We start from the raw sequence: 9,836 nt of genomic DNA on the forward strand, positions 1-9,836 counted from the left end.
ATGTGGTCATAAACTAATTTTTGGGCACACGGCATGGCTCAGAAGGGAAGGAGTGCCATTTGGCTTTCGGACTACAGATTTTGCTGGATTGGTTTCTGGTCGCTATGTAGCATTTGCAAAACCCCTGTGGGACCAAAACAGTGGAAAACCCCCAAAAAGTGACCCCCATTTTGGAAACTACACACCTTGAATAATTAATCTACGGGTGTAATGATCATTTTGACCCACAGGTGTTTCATAGAATTTATTAGAATTGGGCAGTGAAAATAAAAACAATCCTTTTTCTTCAATAAAATGTAGCTTTAGCTCAAAATTTTCAATTTTCTCAACAAATAAAAGGAAAAAAAGAACTCTAACATTTGTAAAACAACTTCTCCCGAGTACGTCAATACCCCATATATGGTCATAAACTGTTGTTTGGACACACGGCAGGGCTCAGAAGAGAAGGAGCGGCATTTGGCTTTTTCAGCACAGATTTTGCTGGATTGGTTTCTTGACCATGTCGCTTTTGCAAAGCCCCTAAGGTACCAGCACAGTGGAAACTAGCCAAAAGGGACTCCATTTGTGATACTACACCCCTTGAGGAATCTAGGGGTGTAATCTAGGGGTGTAGTGAGCATTTTGACCCCACAGCTGTTTCATAGATTTTATTTGAATCGGGCAATGAAATTTTTTTTAAATCTTTTTCCAATAAGTCGTAGCTTTAGTGCAAAATTTTTCATTTTCTCAAAAAATAAAGCAGAAAAAGAACCCCAACATTTCTTAAGCAATTTCTCCCGAGTATGGCAATACCCCATATGTGGTTATAAACTAATTTCATTGCTGGGGTGTCGATGAGCTGCAAACACCTTAAATGTAGCCATCGCTTTTGACGGCTGTAGTCAAGGGGTTAATGGCAGACACTACACAACAATTGTTGCATCAATATATAAGAAGATGTCCGTTCACTTAATTAATTGAAATTGTATCACTGCCTATATGAACGATTAAAATGCGATTTTTATTATAGGAAAACCATACTAAAATAGGGCTAAATAGCCAAAGATACTGGTAGAGGCGTAAGCACGGTAGACCACACAGAAGGGGGAGAAATTGGGGGTGGTGTTGACGGCACCACACACTGCTGAACGATAGATCGGATTGACCAGGTGTTTATAATATAGCACAGTGATACAGGGTTAATGGCAGGGATCGAAGCTAACTTCGGTCCCCGCCATTACAGCAGGATGTCAGCTGTCATATACAGCTGACATCCAGGGATGATGGCACCGACCCAGCTTCTGAGCCAGTACCATGCATTTCTCATAAGTATACAATATTTTGCGGGAAGCACTGGTTTTCCATGTCGTATACTTACGACAAATGTCGGGAAGGGGTTGAGCAATTATATCGGGGTTTCATTTGGGCGGGAGGGAGACCGAGAATTCCGTTCCATGTCCTACAACAACAGAAGTTTAACGGGGGTATAAACTTTCCTAATGTTTGGGCATGTAATTTGGCCGCACTTGCCAGGGTGTTATCTGACTGGGCACGAAACCCAACATATTATACCACACCACAGCTGGACCAAGCGTTCATCCCGCACATTTCCCTTATGAACTTCTTACATCTGCCTTATGAGCAAATACCCCAGGGGGCCAAAACGAACCCAATTTTAATTGCTATATGGAAAACTTGGCATAAAGTGCGTATGATATTACACCAGTTCTCTCCGTCCCTTACTCTGGTGAAAAACCCAAAATTCCAGGGGGGCAACCCCCACCACAAATTTGTCACTTGGCAGAAGGGGGCATTACCGCCATATCTGACTTGTTACATCCCCATACCTCCAAACCGTTCCGGATCCGGCGGGAAAGTCACAGTTTCTCACCACTGTCCCGCCATCCCGGGTGGTCTGTAAATGTCCCGCTGGCCGCTGCATCAGAACAGCTAATCGCTGCTGACTGCAGCAGTGATCAGAAGAAGGCAGGAGTCTTGCGGCGGTGTTCTCACTGGGATCGATGCCGGCCCGTGAGTGGACCAGTCCAGTCACCTGACCTGTCACCTCACCGGTCAGGTGACTGGACTGGTTCACTCCCGGGCCGGCATCGACACCAGTGAGAACGCCGCTGCAAGACGGTCCTGCCTTCTTCTGACGGTGAGTGACGTCAAAGCAGAGCGGAGAAGGTTTCCCGGCCGGGTGACGGCCGTTCATAAAACGGCTGTCACACGGCTGCAGTAGGAACAATAGACCCCTAATGGGGCTATCCACACGACCGATTTTTTTGACGGCCCGGGAAACCAGGCCATCAAAAAATAGGACATGCACTATTTTCGGCCGTTTACCCGGCCGCCCGGCTCCCATAGAAGTCTATGGGGCCGGGTAATACACGGCCATAACCAGAATGTGTTCCGAGTGACGGCCGTGTCTTCCGTCGCTCGCGCTCTCTCTCCTCCTTCTCCTCACAGTGCAGAGTGCATGTGAGGAGGAGGAGGGTCTTTTATTGCTCCCTGTAGGAGTCGGAATCCCCAATCCCCGGCCGGGGATTGGGGATTCCGCTATAGGGAGAAGTGAGTGACTACACTTTCCATATATGGACACAGCGACGTCACTCACTTCTGAAGCAGGTATTCTGCTACAGGAGAAGTGAGTGACTACACTGTGCATATATGGACACAGCGACGTCGCTCACTTCTGAAGCGGAGTCCCCGACCCTGTGGCCGGGGATTCCGCTTTCGAAGAAGTCAGTGACCACACTGTCCATATATGGACACAGTGACGTCACTCACGTCTGAAGCGGAATCCCCGACCCTGTGGCCGGGGATTCCTATCCAGGAGAACTCAGTGACTACACTGTCCATATATGGACATTGAAGTCAGTGACTTCTCCTGGAAGGGGGGGGGGGGGATGGGTGCAACCTACAGGGGGCTGTGTGGCATTACCTACAGGGGGCTGGGTGGCATTACCTGCAGGGGGCTGGGTGGCATTACCTACCATGGGGTCTGTGGCATTATCTACAGAGGGCTGTGTGTGGCAATAAATTCAAATGAAATTCATCCGATTTTAAAATGGACAGGGAAAAAAACAGATGCAAAACGGGTCAAAATCGTCAGTTAAAAACAGCAACACGGCCCGCAACAGAATCGGAACGGATGCAAAACGGCCGGAAAAATCGGCACAAAACGGACGTTTTGATCGGCCGACACTCGGACCCTGTCATGTGCATACAAATCAGAATAAATTTTTTCTCGAGCCACCAAAGTTGTCATTTAGTCCTAGCTTTAAAGAGGTAACTCATAAGATAACAATTCTGGATCATCTTTACTTACAATGTTGTGACATTTCTCTGTTATTCCTCCTGGAAATGTATGAAAAAGGCCTGGCCTACATGGAGACTTTTTTGTAACTGAACTAATTAATTTCAACTATAGTATATATGTGGTCAATACAAAGAGCTAGCACATGATTTGTTCTTTCCAGGGACTTTACAAAGGACCAGGGGACATTCATTGCGTGCTGAGGAAATGTATTTCAGACAATAATATAGGAAAGGGTTCTTGACTGGAGTAAGTAGAGTCGTGTTATACCTTAACCTTTACCTGTTAATCCTTTACAATCTTCTGTGACCCACTTGAAGAAACACCACGAGACCAGGTTTAGATTTAATGGCCACAGCAGCCGTTTTATTAGTTAAATATATCCAAAATAATTTACCAAAACAGGGAAAACTTGTAATTCCAACAATTAAATTAAACCACAACAATCAAAAAACACAAGCCTATCAGGGTCATAACATCTTTTAAACTTAACTATCACAGAAGAAGTTCTTGAAGGCACCCACAATGTCTTGGCCATCTGCCCACACCACTTTTCTTACCCCAGCTGTAAACCGGCTCGGAGGCACCGAGTACCTTTTGCAGATGACCTCTGTTCAAAAATATCAAGCTTCTAAGCATGGGCGTAACTAGGAAAGACTGGGCCCCATAGCAAACTTTTGACTGGGGCCTCCCTCCCCTGGGTGTCACACACCCCCCCCTTGTAGATAGTGCCTTTTTTACAGCCCCCCTGTAGATAACACCATACAACCCCCCCTGTAGATAACGCCATACAGCCCCCTCTGTAGATAACGCCATACAGTCCCCCCTCTAGATAACGCCATACAGCCCCCTCTATAGATAACGCCATACAGCCCCCTCTGTAGATAACGCCATACAGTCCCCCCTGTAGATAACGCCATACAGTCCCCTCTGTAGATAACGCCATACAGCCCCCTTTGTAGATATCTACAGAGGGGGCTGTATGGTGTAATCTACAAGGGGGTCTGTATGGCGTTATCTACAGGGGGCTGTATGGCGTTATCTACAGGGGGTACTGTATGGCATTATCTATAGGGGGGGGTTGTATGGCGTTATCTACAGGGGGGACTGTATGGCGTTATCTACAGGGGGGTCTGTATGGCGTTATCTACAGTGGGGGCTGTATGGGGTTATCTACAGGGGGGGTTGTATGGCGTTATCTACAGGGGGGACTGTATGGCGTTATCTACAGGGGGTTCTATATGGCGTTATCTACAGTGGGGGCTGTATGGGGTTATCTACAGAGGGGGCTGTATGGCGTTATCTACAGGGGGGGGTCTGTATGGCGTTCCCTACAGGGGGGGGGCTGTATGGTGTTCCCTACAGGGGGGGGCTGTATGGCGTTCCCTAGAGGGGGGGCTGTATGGCGTTCCCTAGAGGGGGGGCTGTAAGGCGTTCCCTAGAGGAGGGGGCTGTATGGCGTTCCCCCCTCCTGTAGGGAACGCCATACAGCGTGTCCCCCCCTGTAGGGAACGCCATAGAGCGTCCCCCCTGTAGGGAACGCCATACAGCGTTCCCCCTCCCAAAAAAATGCGACCTACAGCGTGTCCGACAAAAGACATGTATCCCCTATCCACAGGATAGGGGATACATGTGTGATCGCTGGCAGCGATAGGGAGAACGGGGGACCGAAAGTCCCCCAAGTTCTCCATGACTAACCTCTGACTTCCGGCGTCTGCGCAGCTCACTAAAAATGAAAGGAGCGCTGGTCACACATGCGCACAAGCGCGACCGGCGCTCCATTCATTTCTACGGAGCTGCCGACACAGACCCCGGAAGTCCGAGGTTTGTGATGGAGAACATTGGGGGACTTTCGGTCCACCGTTCTCCCTATCGCTGCCAGTGATCACACATGTATCCCCTATCCTGTGGATAGGGGATACATGTCTTTTGTTTAATGGCAGAGCGGGGAGATACCTCCCTGCTCTGCCGTAGTGTTCAGTGGCGTCCCGCTGTAGCAGCCATAGCGGCTGCTAGCGGAGACTCCGGCCATGGTGGGGGCCCATGCCGGCGGGCGACACGGGCCCTCCCATGCCGCGGGCCCCGTAGCAGCTGCTACTGCTACTACGGCGGTAGTTACGCCACTGTTTCTAAGGGATGACACCCTAAGAAGCCTCCCAGTATCCAGCCGGACATCTGAGGGCCACATCTTCCAATTTTTTGGGGTGGATGCACACCCGCGATGGATGCACACCACCGCTTTTAATGACCAACCTCAAGGACTCCCCATGCAGCTGTCATGGCGAACAAAGACAAAAAAATATACACTCAAACGAATGATACAAGAAGAACCCCTACCCCCATTATTACAATAGCGGCCAACTATCAATCAAAAAAGCAACAGTGAAAATAAATGAAGGGCGGGCGGGAAACGCTGTTGTCTCTGCCTCCGCTTGGGACATAATGCAGAGGAAATGGCGGGAAGCCTCTCCTAATACTGCCATTCCCTCAATCTCCCTAGGCCGCTCCCCCTCTCCTCCCATGTAACCCCCATAGGCTGACTGTGCTAAGACCTCCCTCCTATCCCCGTCATGAAGGCCTCCCCTCATCGCCTTTTAGGCTATTGTACGGTCTCTTCTTTACAGCGAAAGTAGTCAAACTATGGTATTCCCTTCCCCAAGAGGTAGTAATGGCAGCTACTATGTCAGCATTTAGAAAATGGCTAGATATTTATTTACTGACGAATGGCATTGAGGTTGGGTTCACACTACCTATTTTCAGACGTAAACGAGCCGTATTATGCCTCGTTTTACGTCTGAAAATAGGGCTACAATACGTCGGCAAACATCTGCCCATTCATTTGAATGGGTTTGCCGACGTACTGTGCAGACAACCTGTCATTTACGCGTCGTCGTTTGACAGCTGTCAATTGACGACGCGTAAAAATACAGCCTCGTCAAAAGAAGTGCAGGGCACTTCTTTCAGACGTAATTTGAGCCGTTCTTCATTGAACTCAATGAAGCACAGCTCAAAATGTACGGCTGTCAGAGAAGCCTCGCAAAATGTGAGGAGCAGCATTTACGTCTGAAACGAGGCAGCTGTTTTCTCCTGAAAACAGTCTGTCTTTTCAGACGTAAAAGTCTGCTACCGTGTGCACATACCCTGAAGGTTATAAATAATCTAGCAATTAAAGACGTGGAATTTAATGAGAAATGTTGGACTTGAAGGACCTATGTCTTTTTTAACCCCTTCGGGACAAAGCCATTCTTTGATCTTTCATTTTTGTTTTTCACTCCCTGCAGTAAAAACGACAACTTATCTTTATTTTTTGGCTCAATACGATTATGGTGATACAAAATTTTTATAGTTTTTTTTTATATATTTTACTACTTTTATTGATAATAAACTTTTTGGTAAAAAAAAAAGTTTTCTGTCGCCACATTCTTAGAGCCATAACTTTTTTATTTTTTCACTGATTGAGCGGTGTGAGGGCTTATTTTTTCTGGGATGAGCTGTAGTTTTTACGGCATTGGCACATTAAATAACGCTATATTGTAATAGTTTAGACGTTTACGGACGCAGTGATACCAATTTTGTTTACTTTTTTGTTTTTTTTATTACTTTAGGGGGAAAATTGTTTTTTTTTTTAAACTTTTTTTTTTTTACACACTTTATTAGCCCCCCTAGGGGTCTTGAACCAGTGATCTAACCTAAGGTTACAGACCTGATGAAGGGACCGGTCCGGTCCAGAAACGTGTTGTCGTTCCAATAAAGAGTACCTTTGCGAAAAATACCTGAAAGAACTATTTTTTCCTTCAAAGCCTGGTGCGGATACCGCACATTATACTGCATTTTTTACCTATCTCTTAATTAAATATTTGTTCCCTGCAAGGAGGATTCGTCCACCGAGGGACCGCAGTTGGTGGCAGCCAGCAAAGACATTGAACATTCCACAAAAATCTCGGAGGAGCGCCGCTGTTCCATTTTTTTCACATTTGTCCGTACTGTATATAGGCACTGACATGGCTTGTTCCGTTATACGGCACTGATATTGCTGGTAGTATTAGGCCCTGTTCACTTTCATTTCAATGGGAGTCAGACGTTTTTTTTTTCCGTTAGCTAATTTTTTTCAGCTAGCAAGAAAAAGAAATGTTCTGCTCAATCTTTGGGTTGATTCCAGCCGAATCTCCCATTAAAGTCAATGGAAGGAGGAATCTTTCTGCCGATGGCAGGAATACTTCTGCTATGGATTTTGCTGGAGAACCTGCCACGCAAAATCCGCCATGTGAACTGACCCTTACATGGCAGTATTTTTTGGGTGGACTGTATGGAACTGATAGACAAATAATGACGAGTTTAGGATTCAGTCAGATTTTGTTTAGTGGCGCAACAATAACACCCAACTGGCTCAAAAACTCCTCCATGGGAAAGGTTATTTTCCTCTGTGGGAAGGAGATGTCTGGCCTTACGACTTGTGATATGTGATAGACCCAGATTCCCAAACAAAATTAATAAACCCAAAAAATGCAGAATAAAGACACAAAACACTTTAATCGGGTGTTAAATGGTCAAAGATTTATTTAATGAAATGACCAAACCCAAAATGGCAAACCTCCGACTCACGAAGAGTCACCCTCCAGCACACAGGAGAGGAAAAACCCCCTGTGGGGGAAACCTCTAGGGAAACCATGGCTGGAGGATTGCCCTTCCTCTGGGCTTAGAAGGTGCCAAAATATAACTTATTATAGTATGAACAGAATTTGTACATTTTATCAGATTTACAAATTACGACATTACAAAGAACAAACAACATTAAACACATAATCCGGCTGATCTGGTTGGCTATGGCGGATGGCGTCTTTCTTTGGCACCCATTGAAATGAATGGGCTATCCATGTAATTTACAGATGAGACGGGTCCTACAGAGGGGTCCTCCAGATGCCTTTTTTGTAGCAGCTGTCTCCGCTCGGGCTAATAGAGGGGGATCTCATGCTGGAAACCCCCCTCTATTACATTGATATGCCCCCTAACAGCATATGCAAAGGAGTTGTCTAAAGCAGATAACCCGTATGAAGAAGATGGCATTACTGTGATGAAGAAGCGGTCTTGGGTAAAGGGACTTCCCTGCTAGAACCTCCAAACTGCATCAAGGTCGGCATTGGTGGGAAGTTAAGCTCAAGGTCCTCAGTCGCATCAAATATGGCGCTGAACGTGGCAGTAAAACCTTCTAGTATGGAATCTTCTGTATGTCATAAACATGTGTATTTATGACATCAGCACATCTGTCATCATTACTACAGGTGTTTATTACCACTGCCCCCTCATTCATTGTGAAGTAACCCACAGTGGTCTGAAGTATTAACCCCTTGGCGCACCATGACAAAACCTACGTGGCAGGGCTTAATAGGAAGTACAATTCACAATATACTGCAATACATCAGCATTCTAACAGTCGCTAGTACAAGTCCCCTACAGGCACTAAAAAAAAAAAATCGTAAAAGTTAAATAAAGATTTTTGTGACGTACAAAAAAATAAAAAATATTAAAAGTAAAAAAAAAAAATAATTCTATTTTTTTTCTCAAGTAATTTAAAAGAAAAACAACATAATTGGTATTACCACGTCTGTAAAAAACTGAATTGCTGTTTCTTGGTCATCTTATCTCTCAGAAAAGAATTTAAGAAAGAGTGATGAAAAAGTCTTATATAACAAAAAATTGTACCAATAAAAACTACAGCTTGCCTTGCAAAAAATAAGCCCCCACACTGCTCAGTCGACGGAAGAATAGAAAAACGATGACGCTCAACAAATATTTTTTCTTTATAAAAGTAGTAAAAGATAAAAAAAAACTAAATAAATTTGGTAACGTTGTAATCAAACTGTTAAGTCACACTCCAGCCTCTCCCCATTTTCCCTGGATGGTATTTTATTGTGAAAAAGGTGGCAACCCTTTGAGTATATTTTGCCGGGTTGACCGCTGTGGTAAACAGCTGAAAGAAAAAAAAGGCCTATTTTCAACTCTCCTAGCATTGCTATAGCAACTCGTTCCTGCTCTTCCGGCTGGTCTGTGTTCAGGCGGCCATCTGTGATTGGCTGCAGGGGTCTCCCTGGATATTGAGCAGCCGCTAACAAGGACGCGTTGCTATGAAAGCACAATGAGAAGTAAGTATAGGTCTTTATTTTTTTTTTAACTTGCAGAGTAATCGCAACAAATTCCGCAAACAATGGCATATTTATGAGCAGCGAATCCAAAGCATAAATTAACATGCAGATTTATAATCCGCACCGCAGGTCAATTTATTTATGTATGCTGTGCAGAATTTTGTCGCAATGTAAGGATGAGATTTGTTCAAATCTGATCCACTTTGCGGCTACTGTAATATACTGCAGATTTTCAACCCTCTAATCCGGATGGAAAATCTGCAGAGTATACGCCACGTGTGAACATACCCAAAAAGAGGCACAATTAATTGTATTCATTGCTAAAAACCAACAACTCTGGTGGACTAGGGATGTACATGGTCAATCATTTATCTAAATGACCGCCACGGCAACTTCCC

The sequence above is a fragment of the Rhinoderma darwinii genome, chromosome 2, assembly GCF_050947455.1.
Source record: "Rhinoderma darwinii isolate aRhiDar2 chromosome 2, aRhiDar2.hap1, whole genome shotgun sequence".
Lineage (NCBI taxonomy): Eukaryota > Metazoa > Chordata > Amphibia > Anura > Rhinodermatidae > Rhinoderma > Rhinoderma darwinii.